Below are 12870 nucleotides of genomic sequence, written 5' to 3' on the forward strand. Positions count from 1 at the left end.
TTCCCGTTGATCAGCACCTTATTGCTACTCCTGCTGTTGTTTTGGATTAGATTAGGGGTTTTCCGCGTGGTACGTCATGCGGTAGAGATGGCTTGCGTGCTCAACACCTTATGGATTGTTTGAGTGTTGCTATTGTTGCTATTTCAGATGAATTGGTGGACTCTATTTCACAAATGGTTAATCTTTTTCTCGCTGGAAAATGTCTTGCTGTGTTGGAAGAATACATTGCTAGTGCTCCTCTTACGCCGCTTGTCAAGCCTGGCTGTGGTATTCGTCCTATTGTTGTGGGTATTGTTTGGAGGCGTCTAGTTTGAAAGGTTGGTGTTGCTTTGATTGGTCCGCATCTAGGAAGCTATCTCGGAGGTCTTCAGTTTGGTGTTGGGGTGTCGGCGGATGGTGAAGCCATTCTTCATGCTGTTAGTCGTTTGGTTGAGGTGCGTGGTGGTGATGTTGGCCTCTCAATGTTGTTAGTGGATTTCCAGAACGCCTTTAATTTGGTAGACCGGTCGACTTTGTTGCGTGAGGTTAGTCTCCGTTGTCCTTCTCTCTCACGATGGGTTGAATTCTATTACTCTTCTCCGGCCAGATTGTTTTACGGGGAGCATATCTTATGGTCATGTCAGGGGGTACAACAAGGTGATCTTCTTCACCAGTTACTGTGCCAAATTAGGGATTCTTTGACTTATGTTTGCAAGTTTGGTATCTAGATGACGGTACCATTATTGGTGATACCTTAGTGGTAGGAAAAGTTTTAGAGTTGATTTAAGCGGAGGGACCTCGTCTCGGACTCCATGTCAACGTTGAGAAAACGGAAGTATTCTGGCCCTCGAAGGACCCTCGTAGCCGTCACGTCGGTGTCTTTCCTCCGGATATTGGTCGTCATGTGCATGGTGCTAAGTTGCTGGGTGGTCCTGTCAGTGCTGATTCCTCTTTCTGTGGTGAGCTTGTTTCGCAGAGAGTGTCGAAGACCATTGTGCTTATGGATGTTGTTTCTAAGCTCGATGATCCCCAATGCGAGTTGTTTCTTCTTCGCACGTGTACTAGGGTTTCAAAACTCTACTTTGCTATGCGCACTTGTCCTCCTCGTCTTTTTGAAACGGCATGGGGTTCATTTGACGTGGCCCTTCGAGCTTCTTTGGAGCGCATTGTAACTGCTTCGGGGCCTGGTTTTGGTAATTGGCAATGGCGACTTGCAACCTTACCTTTTTCTTATGGTGGTTTGGGTGTCTATTCGGCGGGTGATGTTCGACATTTTGCTTTCCTAGCGTCGCGTCTCCAGTCTTCTGGTCTTCAGCCTACGCTTCTTCGCGATTCTAGTATTGTTGGTCTGGGACCGGCCTTTGATGGTACCCTAAGTCTTTTTCACAGGACTGTGGAGAGTGACCTTTTGAGTAACCCTAGTGAGATCGTTGCCCCCAGACTCATGATAAAATTGGCAAATATATATTTCACGAAGGTCACTGCATCTGCGGATTCCACCTTCTCCTTATCTCCGCGTCAGGTTGCCTTATGGAAGTCCCAGCAGGGGGATCACTCTTCAGCCTGGTTGTGGACGGTCCCGATATTGGGTTTGGGACAAACTATAAATGGTAAAACTTACCGTAGTGTTCTTTGCTATTGATTGGGTGTTCCTTTGTTCTCCGTTTCAACACCGTGCTCTGCTTGCTCAAGGGTTTTTTATGGAGATATTTACGATGATCATGCAGTGTCTTATGCTGGGATGGTAGGTATTAAGCATCGGCACAACGTTGTTCGTGACACCCTTGTTGATATTTGTTTTCGGTCCGGGATTTCTGCTCGAAAGGAGGTTAACGTTTGGTTAACTGGTGGGAACGACGGGGCGCTACGACCAGCAGATGTGATGTATGTGTCGACTTGACAGGGTCTTCACCTTTGACACAATCGAGATTGTCTAACTTCGTTCCTGTTCATGTTGTGTCGGCGGCAGCTCGGCGAAAGCGGGACAAATATGGGGCATGTTGCAGGGCTATTGGCTATGGTTTTCTTCCTTTCTCCTTTTCTTTATTAGGGGAATTAGATAAGGATGATATTGCGTTGCTGAAACGGGTTCAAGCGTTTGCTAAGACACAGGATATTGGTGCTCGTGAAGCTGCTCACATCTTTAATAGGATCGGGTTCGCTATAGCTAGAGGGGTGGGGGCCCAGATTGTGTCTACCAATTTTTTGTAAATTGATTGGATTTGTAGGTTTTAATGATGATAATAATAATAATAATAATAATAATAATAATAATAATAATAATAATAATAATAATAATAATAATAATAATAATAATAATAATAATAATAATAACAGCAGCAGTAGTAATAACAGTAGTACGTAATAATAGTAGTAATAGTAATAGCGGTAATAATAATAGCAACAATAGTAGTAATAGCAATAAAAATTATTAATATTAGTAGCAGTAGTAGTAGTAGTAGTAGCCAGTGTTTGAAAAGGCGCGCCTTAGGCGCACCTAGGCGCCTAATAAGGTCTGAGCAAGGCGATTTTATCTAAGCGCAGGTGAGGCGTGCCTAGGCGAATAAGGCACTGAGGCGCTTGTATATTGCGTCTGATTGAATTATATGTGCTTGCAGCTTTATTATAATAAAATATTATTATTATATTATTATTATCATACATACATACCTTAACAAATAGAAAGTGGGCCAAACTCCCAAAGCCCTAGTGGAGCACGGAAGACTCTAGAGAAGTGGAGAAGAAGAATATAAAAGAAAAAGAAAGAAAGACTGAAGAAGTTTGTTCAGAAGATAAGCACGTAAAAGAAGAATATTAAAAGGTAATTTCTATATTTTTTTTCTCTCTTAATATCTTTTATCTTCTCCAATCTCTTTCTTTCATCTATTTCTCTCTCATCTTTTTTTTTTCTTCTGTAATTCCAACTGCTCTTATATAGTGGAATTTACCAATTTTTATTTTTTAATGAACCACCACCTTTTTTTTGGCAAAACCATCACCAACTCATAAAAATATTTAAAAATGAATTCTTGTCACTATATTACCCACGTTATATACATAAAAAAAAATTCTACGGATATACATATATTATTGTATATAATATTAATACATACATTTTTATTTCTGTTATATAATCTGCTTGATGCTATTATTTAATGTATATAGATATATTACTTTAATAATATTACTAGTTATTTTTTTTAAGGTAAGATACAGGAAAATTAGGAACGTCTTCTAGCAAGACTTTAACCTAATTTATCGAAAAGTAAAAAATAAGAAAACTTGCTATCCATGAAGGGGTCAATATCTTGATGTGTCGGGGTAGAATAGCCTAGAGAGGCAACATAATCTGCTGCTCGATTTCCTTCACGATATATATGCTGAGAATCAAAAGCTGAGAAAGACTCCAGAATCTTTTTAATGTCGTCCATGAGCAGATGTAGTAGAATTTTCCCTGTAAAATATTAATAACAGTTAGATTATCTCCTTCAATGAAAATATGGGAGATGTTATGGGTTCTTGCTAAAAGTAGACCATTACGAAGAGCAATAGCTTCAGCCAGAAAAGCCGAGCCAGAGCCCAAATTATAAGTGCGGCTAGCTATGTGGTTACCTAGGTGGTCACGGAGGACCACACCAGCCGTAGCTGAATTAGTTAAAGCAGAGACATCAAAGTTAAGTTTACAAAATCCCAGAGGGGGAGGGGACCAGGATATAGAAGAAGGGGTAGGAGGAGACGGAGAGGAGTGAACAGGAGGACTAGTAGGATGTAGATTATCCAAGAGAGAGCGGGATTGCCATTCCTGAAAAAGAGTAAAAGCACGACAAAAAATGGTATCAACGGTAGGGGTAGAGCTCTTAAAGATAAGGGCATTTTGACATTTCCAAATGCTCTAGAACATAATGGGTATCTTAGGAACAGCCTTGGGAGAAGAAGTTTTAAGAGAGCAAAAACGGGCATGGACTGACGAAGAAGAGACAAGGGAGTCAACCCAGTTACGTACGGCCATAGAAGACCAAACATCCCTAACAAAGGAGCACGAAAGAAAAAGATGGTCTTGAGATTCGGGAAAAGAATTACATAGGGAACAAACGGGAGAGATGTCAATATTCCGAGAAACCAAAGTTTGTCTAGTTGGAAGACTGTTTAGGAGAATTTGCCATAAAAATATCATAATTTTGGGAGGGATATCTTAATTCCAAATCCAACGAAATTCCCATTTAAGGGGTAAGATAGAAGGAGAATGAGCTAACCAAGTTGCCGATTTAACCGAGAATTGACCATCCTTAGAAAGTCCCCAACAAGGTTCATCTGGAACAGGGGAGGAAGGAAACGGAATACCTCGAATGAGGTGAACAAGATCATGAGGGAGACAAGATTGTAAGAGGGAAACATTCCATGAATTGTCATCAGTAATAAACATATCAACGGTAATATCAATATTGGAAATAGTATCTGGGTCCAAATCCAATAAAGCTATAATGTTAGTGTCAGCACACCAAATGTCTACCTAGAAGAGGATAGAAGTATCATTGCCAATCTTCCAACGGAGTCCTCTAATCAAGAGTGGTCGTGTTTGTAGTATTTTCTTCCAAATCCAAGAGTTTCTTGACTGAGAACGGTAAGTTAAAAAATGAGATTATCTAAGATATTTAGCTGTAACTGATTGAACCCACAAATTAGTAGGATCGGTAAGTATTTTCCATCCTAACTTAGCCAAGAAATCAGAATTAACAGCAGCAGACTTACGCAGGCCTAAACCCCCTTGACTTTTAGGTTGACAAATAGTGTCCCAAGCAACCATAGGTATACCAGTCTTAGACGGAGATTGCTTTCAAAAGAAATCACGATTAATTTTGTCTAGAGAAGAGGTAACAGAAGAAGGTAAACGAGCTGTAGTCATGGCATAGGAGGGGATAGCCTCAAGATGACTTTGAATTAAAACAACCTTTCCAGCTTTAGAAACCAAATTTGAGGCCCAAGAATTCATTTTCTGATCAGCTTTTGCAATAAGATGCTGAAAATTATCTTTAGTATAACGAGAAGAGTTAAAGAAAACCCCTAAATAACGACCAAGGAAGGATTTAGGTGTCATATTAAAGAAACCTGCCAAAGAGGATTTAGTATTATTAGATACATATTTAGAAAAAACCATAGAAGACTTATTAAAGTTAATAAGTTGACCCGATAACATGGAAAACTCATCCAAAGTATTCCGAAGAGAAGACACGGCTGTAGAAGTGGCTTTACAGTAAACAAGACTATCGTCCGCAAAGAGTAAGCAAGGTATTTTAGGGGCTGTTGGTGCAATTTTAACCCCGAGGCCTAAAGATTTGTTTTGACTAAGAAGTACTAATTTTTTTGTTAGTACTTCCATACAAATAACAAAGAGGGCCGGGGAAAGAGGATCTCCTTGACGTAACCCCCTAGAAGGTGTTATGAGAGCAGTAGTGACATTGTTGATAGTAGGAGAATAAGACACAGTGACAACACAAGCTTTAATCCAATTAATCCAAGTAGCATTAAAGCCGAAGGCGGAAAGAGTAGCCCATAAAAAATCCCATTCAATGCGATCATAGGCTTTTTCCATATCTAGTTTCAGAGCCAACCAACCTTTCTTACTTTTGGATTTATTGAACAAGTTTAGAATTTCATGGACCAACAAAATATTATCCTGAATGGCATGATCAGGGGCGAAAGCATTTTGGTGAGGACCTATAATCTTCTTTAAATAAGGCTTCAATCTGTTAACCAATAATTTGGAGATAGCTTTATAAATAGTAGTACATAGACTAATGGGTCTATACTGACTAGCCTTTGGGGGGAGTGGACTTTAGGAATTAACGTGATAATAGTATGATTTAATTCCCTAAGAAGAATACCATTGTAAAAAATACCTCTAATAGCTTTACAAATATCTTGACCAATTATGTTCCAATAAAATTGAAAAACTTTTGGGCCATAACCATCTGACCCAGGAGCTTTATAAGGGGACATGTCAAAAAAAAAAAAAAACAGATCGTATCTCATCGTCTATAAAAACCATTGTGAGTTGTAGATTATCATCTAGAGAGATGATTGGGTTAATCCAAGGTAAAGAAATGGTTCGATCATGGTTAAAAGCAGATTTAAATCTAGTAGAGAATTCAGTATAAAAGAGGTCTGTAATATCGGATGGATTATCAACCCATTGATTATCATCGTTTTGCAGACGAAAAATTTATTTTTTACTAGAGCGAAACTTAACTGATTCATGAAAAAATCTAGAGTTACGGTCACCTTTGGTTAACCATAATTTGCGTGCAAATTTACCCCAAAATTTTTGACCAAACAAAAGAAGCTTTTCACGTCGACGAATAAGTCGACTAAGGTGTTGACGTATATGAGCATTGTCTGGAAAAAGTTGTAATTGAGATTCTACAGAACTCAATTTTGATTGATTCAAACTTAATTTAGCTTGGACATTACCATATTTAGAATGGTGCCAATGCTTTAAGTCTGTTTTAGTACGCTTCAATTTTTGTAAAATGCAAAAGAAACGAGAGCCAGTATGTCGAGTCTTCCAATTTTTAACAATAATATTCTGAGCTTCTACATCCGAAGTCCAGATATTCTGAAATCGAAAAGAAGAAAGTCTAGGCGTCATATTATTATTAGTAACCAAAACAATAGGGGAATGATCAGAAATGGAAAAGTGTTCATATAAAAGGGAAGCATCCGGATATAAAGAAGACCATTGAGAACTAACAAAGGAACGATCTAATCTTTCATAAATAAAGTGGGATTGAAAAGGACGCTTCCCGAAAATGAATTTCCCATAGCATGGATGTCTATAGCTTGCGTAAATTGAGCAAAATGTTGAAGTCTAAAACATCTAGCAAGGGAAGGGGGTTTTCCACCTTGCTTATCATTAAGTAAATATAAGTCATTAAAATCCCCAATAATACACCAAGGTAGGGGAGAACTTGAAACAAGGTCATAGAGCTCCGACCAGAACATCACTTTTTGAGAGGTTTGAGCAAGGGCATATATAGAATAAAGCATAAAAACAAAATCAAGTGCTAAATCATGAATAAGTAAGGATGCAATCCTATGCTGCAAATGTACGACAGGGACAGAGATATTAGGAGAGTTATAGCAAACCCACATTCCACCACAATGCCCTACCGGATTGATGATATGAACAAATTCATAACCTAAGGTTTTACTCAATCTATGACTATTAGAAGGGGAGCTCATAGTCTCAATTGCAATAAAAATGTCTGGATTGCTTTTTTTCTTTAGGAAAATAATCTCACTAATAGCCTGTGAACGCTTAGCCCCTCTAACATTCCAACTAATAATCTTCATAAAGAAGTATAAGAGGAGTAAAAAACAAAAAACATACTACAAGAATGTAGGAACAAATTCCTATAACTTTGTAAACAAAAGAACAAAAAAATCCCAGGTTTCATGGAAACCAATGTCATAAGTTCCTATGGAAAAATCAGGAACATAGTCAAGAGCAAATAAATGGAGAAGGGGGAAAATCGTAAGAAAATAGGCCAAAAAGCGTAGACAGCCCAGACAGTTCCTGTAAAACAAGAAGAAAGTGTATAAATGATTTGAAGAGAATAAAAATAACAAAGGAAACCAAAAATACACCAAACAACAAAAGCAGAAGATGAAAATAAGAAAGACAAATAACAAACTGAAAAGAAACAAAGAAAGAGTAGATAAGAACTACCCAAAATGAACAGAAAAAAGCAAAAAGAAAATACGACTAGAAATAAGAGAAACGAAAATTAAATGTAAATTGATACAACAAGAAGTAAGAAATAAAGGACAAAGTGTGGACAGACTGTAAGAACTAGGAATCAGACCAACAAGTGTAGAAGACCTGACAGCATGAGAAGTCACATCATCCTGAGACATGAAAAGTATGAGGGAGTAGCTAAACCTGTACATAAGGGAATACAGAGAACAAAATAGAGGTAATTCATATAGAGGAAACTTAGTCCAAAGGAAGAAGAACCAATAATACACTGCCCATTGAGCTTGGAACACAGTCAACAAAAATAGCAAGGAAAGGACAAAGCAAAAGCATTGTAACTTGTAAAAGAGATAAGGACAAGGAGCAACAATGCAAAGGGGGAGAATTAGAAAGCGCATTAGTCCTAATATTACCAGAGGAGGGCATGCAAATATGAGCTAAGTGGCTCAAAAAGAGTAAGTAAACCCATTTAAAAAGATTCCAAAAAAAATATTCATAGTATTTAACCGCAACACAGCAGGAATTCCGATAATAAAAGATGGGAAGGCTAAATAAGCATAGGACCAGTAGACATGAAACATAAGGAAAAGGGAGATAAGTAGAAAAAATAAAGTACCTTAGTGGACAGAGTAAAATCCACAAATGTCCAAAGTGGGAAAACCACATACCAGTCTGAATCCCAAAAGTATGAAAGCATTCAGCAAAAAGAGAGGGCAGAGGGTAAAGAAACCCAGAAATAAGTAATAAAAAAAACTAGGATGAAAACAAAGACAAAAAGAAAAAGGACCAATAACAAGAAATAGCTTGAAATATGTACATATATTATTATAATTTGATATAGAGATAGCATCTGGTGATACATCATAAAAACAGAAAATAGTAACATAGTACAAAGGAAAAGCAAAAAAGAAAGATGCTTATATTCAGAGGGAAAACAAGCATCAAAACTAGTACATACAAGTACACCTAAATAAAAGTTAAGACTAGTACAAATACTAAGTAGGAGAGTGAACAGACAACAAAAGAGTAAAGGCAGGCCGTAAAGGTGGAAAAATTGGACAGAAGACCAGATCATTTTTTAGGGAGCCTTGAAGAAGTCGAGTCTTCAGCATCTTCAGTCCTCCTCCTCTTACCAGAGGATTCAGAGGAGCAGGCAGAAACATCGACCCACATAGCATCAAAAAAACGTTGTTCATCATCAGAGGAAAGACCTGTATGCTGATTGGAGTTTGTGCCATACTCATAAACAGGAGGAGTTGAGGCATCATGATCATCCAATAGTTGGTCCATGAGAGAAGGAGAACTATCATCTTCTATCAGAAGAGGGGATGCATCAGCATCAGCAGCAGCAGAAGGATTAAGAGGGGTGGCCTCTCTCATAACATCCTCTATGGACTCATGGGCAAGCAGCATTAAGTACTGGTTATCCATAGGGACAGACGAAGAGGGAGGGACATGCACAACCATGGAACCTGAAGGAAATGAGGGAATCTCAGAGGAAATAGGCTGGTTGGGGTTAATAACAGTAGAACCAGGTTTCGCTTTACTCCTCTTTCGCCGCTTTTACTCCCAGATCCTTTCTTCTGCCATTAATCCCCGCTGCTCAACTTCAATTTTAGCTTCAATTGTGCTCTCACTACTGTTTATCGATCTATGGTTCTCTCAATTTCAAGGTTCAATTGCAATTTGGCTCACAACTTTCGGCCTGTACTATTGTGACTAAATCTATCCATTTACGTGTGACTAAATCAATGACCTATTTTTTTTATAATATTGACTATCTGGAAAAAAAAAAAAAAAAAAAAAAAAAACACACACACACACACACAAATAAAAAAAAGGTCAATGACATCCTATTTTGTATAATATTAACTATCTGATTGATATTGTTATGTAATTACTTACTGCTATAATGCATTACTTGTTGCAATCTGCTGTTGTTCTGTATATACATACATTACTTGATGTTGCTGCAATTGTTGTAGTTATTACTAAATCAATGACATCCTACAGGCATGGAGAATAATACTCCCAAAAACTCTGACTTGGGTTGGAAATATGGTTTTCTAGTTGGCCCGAAAAAAAACAAATGATGTTATATGCAAGTATTGTGGAAAAGTAGCCAAAGGTGGAATTCATGGACTTAAACAACACTTGCGGCTGGTGGATATCGTAACATAACAATCTACAAAAAAAATGCCCTGATCATGTGAGCGAAGAAATTATTGAATACTTGGCTAAAAAAAAAAAAGAACGATCGAGCACAAATGAACTTGGAGCATGACTTTGATGAAGATGCTAATTATGATGAATAAGAAGATGGAGATGAAATGAAAATGACAGCTAGCTCAAAGAGGAAAACAGCAGCAAATGCAGCAAGAAATGTAAAAAAATCAAGACATGTTGGGCCAATGGACGCTTTTATTAAGCCTCCAAGTGAAACAAAAGGCAAGCAAAGAACACTTGATGAATCTTGCAATAAAGAACAAAGATAAAAGGCTTGTGGAAGCTTTGCTAAATGGATGTATGATGCTGGAATTCCATTCTATCCTAGCTTTTGAGTTGCAATTGATTCTATAACAACAGCTCGAATAGGAATGAAGCCTCCTGCTTATGAGGTTCGAGTTCCCTTCTTGAGAAAAGAAGTTGAAAGCACTAGTGAGAGCATGAATAATCATAGACAAGAACGGACAAAAACGGGTTGTTCTATTATGTCGGATGGATGGACAGATAATTGTGGAAGGACAATCATTAACTTTTTGGTTAATTTTCCAAGAGGAAGCATGTTCTTTGAGTCGGTGGATGCCTCAAACTACTCAAAAACGGGTGACAAACTACTTGAGCTTCTAAGTAAAGTTGTGGAAAAGGTAGGAGCAGACAATGTTGTGCAAGTCGTCACAGACAATGGAAGCAATTTTGTGGCTGCTGATTAGTGTTTTAACTTTTAGTAGAACCTAACACTAATGCGTATAATGCTGTAATTTTTCACTTAAACTAAAACTTTGAGAAATGATGACAGGTTCACTCTTAATGGCGAAGTATAAGCACTTGTATTGGACTCCATGAGCTTCCCATTGCATTGATCCAATGCTTGAAGATATTGCCCATATTCGGGTTATTGATAAAGTCATAAAGAAAGCAATTCAGATGAACAGCTTCATTTATCAAGGCCCAGGTCTTTTGAATTTGATGAGGGAATTCACAAAACAGAGAAACTTGCTAAGGCCCTCAAAGACTAGATTTGCAACAGCTTTTATCACACTTTCATCAATACAAAAGCAACAAGATAATATGAAAAAGATGTTTACATCTCAAGAATGGAGGACTAGTAAATGGGCCAAAGAACCGGGAGGCAAAAGAGCTGCTGAAACTATCTTGATGCCTTCCTTTTGGAATGGAACTGTGTATGCATTAAATTGTAATGGTCCATTAGTTCGTGCATTAAGGTTGGTTTGTGGAGAAAAAAACCAGCCAAGGGATATATTTATGAGGCTATGGACCGCGTTAAAGAGGCAATTGTTTTATCTTTCAATGGAAATGAGTCTAAGTACAAAGAAGTGTTTGAAATAATTGATAAGAGGTGGGAGTGACAGCTACATCGTCCTTTACATGTTGCTGGACACTTCTTAAACCAAGAGTATTTTTATGATAATCCTCAAATTGAGCAATGTGAAGTAGTAAATGGCTTATATGAATGTATTCAAAGGTTGGTTCTTATTGTTGACAAGCAAGACAAGATCATGGAAGAGCTAACATCTTACAAACAAGCATATGGTCTCTTTGGAAATGCAATGGCAATAAGACATAGGAAGACTAAGGCTCCTGGTATAAATTTCCTCTCTATTCACTTTTACCTTTAATATAAAATTTGTTGTGCAATTATATATTGTATACTAATTTACTATTTATCTTATGAATTTGAAGCTGAATAGTGGGGTTATTATGGCTCTTCAACTCCCACTTTACAACAATTTGCCATCAAAATCCTAAGTCTTACATGTAGCGCATCAAGTGTGAAAGAAATTGGAGTACATTTGAACATGTAAGGAAATGTTCTCAACAAACTAATGTGAACTATTTTATAATTATATATATACAAACTAATTAATGATACCTTTCATTTCCAGATTCACGGCAAAAAAAGAAATAGGCTCACCCAAGCTTGATTAAATGACTTGGTGTATGTTAAGTACAATCGAGCATTAATTGAAAGGCATAAGTTACGTGATAAAATTGATCCGATAGCTTTAAAAGACATCGATGACTCCAATGAGTGGTTGAGTGAGAGGACAGAAGACGCCGAAGATGCATTAGTATTTGAGGATGATGATGGTCTCACATGGGGACACGTTGCAAGTGCATCTGGAATGTATGAACAGAGGTTTAATTTGAGGTCTAAAGGGAGTAGTTCTGGAGGAAGGGGAGGTAGCACAAGTCGAAGTTCGCCACAATGCTAAGGGAAACCATAATACTAGAAGAAGGGGAAGAAGATGAAGAAGATTGGGAAGAAGATGATGAAGGTTATCAATCACTTGAGGAAGATGACATGGAGGAAGACATTGCGCAAGGAGATGACTACATATGATGTCAATCTTCCATGTCCTTTTAATATTATAAGTAACTATGTTTATATATACGTAGTATCTTTGTTGCATAATATTTATAATAAAAAAAAAAATGATGTTTGTATCACCTACATGTGTTTTTGGAAAATTAATATAAAATAAAAATATTTAGATATTTTGTTAAATTATTATGTGCTTTCTTGATTTATTTAATGGGTTATGTATGCTTATGAGTAAAAAAAAAAGGCTTATTTAAGTAAAAGTGCGCCTCACTTCGACAAGGCGTGCGCCTAGGCTCCAAGACCCCTATCGCCTTAGTGCGCCTTTTTATACATTGGTAGTAGTAGTAGTATAATTGACAAAAAATAAAAGGTTAAAAGTGAGCATTTCTCAAAAATAAAAGGTTAAAAAATACAAAGTCTGTTTTTTTTTAGTTGTAATTTTGGGTATTATTTGTGAGATATAAAATGTTCCAAAGTTGCAACTGAATATATATATTAGAGGTAGTATTAATTTCTTGAAAGTAAATATCAAGATAAATCTAACGATATCTAAATTGACAAATTCTGTACT

At 37.2% G+C, this 12870-nt stretch overlaps 1 long non-coding RNA gene across 1 annotated transcript; it reads left to right on the plus strand.

Moving 5' to 3' along the window:
* Positions 1 to 8916: 8916 nt before the first annotated feature.
* Positions 8917 to 12631, plus strand: LOC110712676. Its single transcript, XR_002509658.1, has 3 exons — positions 8917 to 11557; positions 11657 to 11774; positions 11860 to 12631. It is a non-coding gene; the product is annotated as an uncharacterized LOC110712676 (long non-coding RNA).
* The last annotated feature ends 239 nt before the right edge of the window (positions 12632 to 12870 follow it).

Source organism: Chenopodium quinoa, unplaced genomic scaffold (assembly GCF_001683475.1).
Source record: "Chenopodium quinoa cultivar QQ74 unplaced genomic scaffold, ASM168347v1, whole genome shotgun sequence".
NCBI lineage: Eukaryota > Viridiplantae > Streptophyta > Magnoliopsida > Caryophyllales > Amaranthaceae > Chenopodium > Chenopodium quinoa.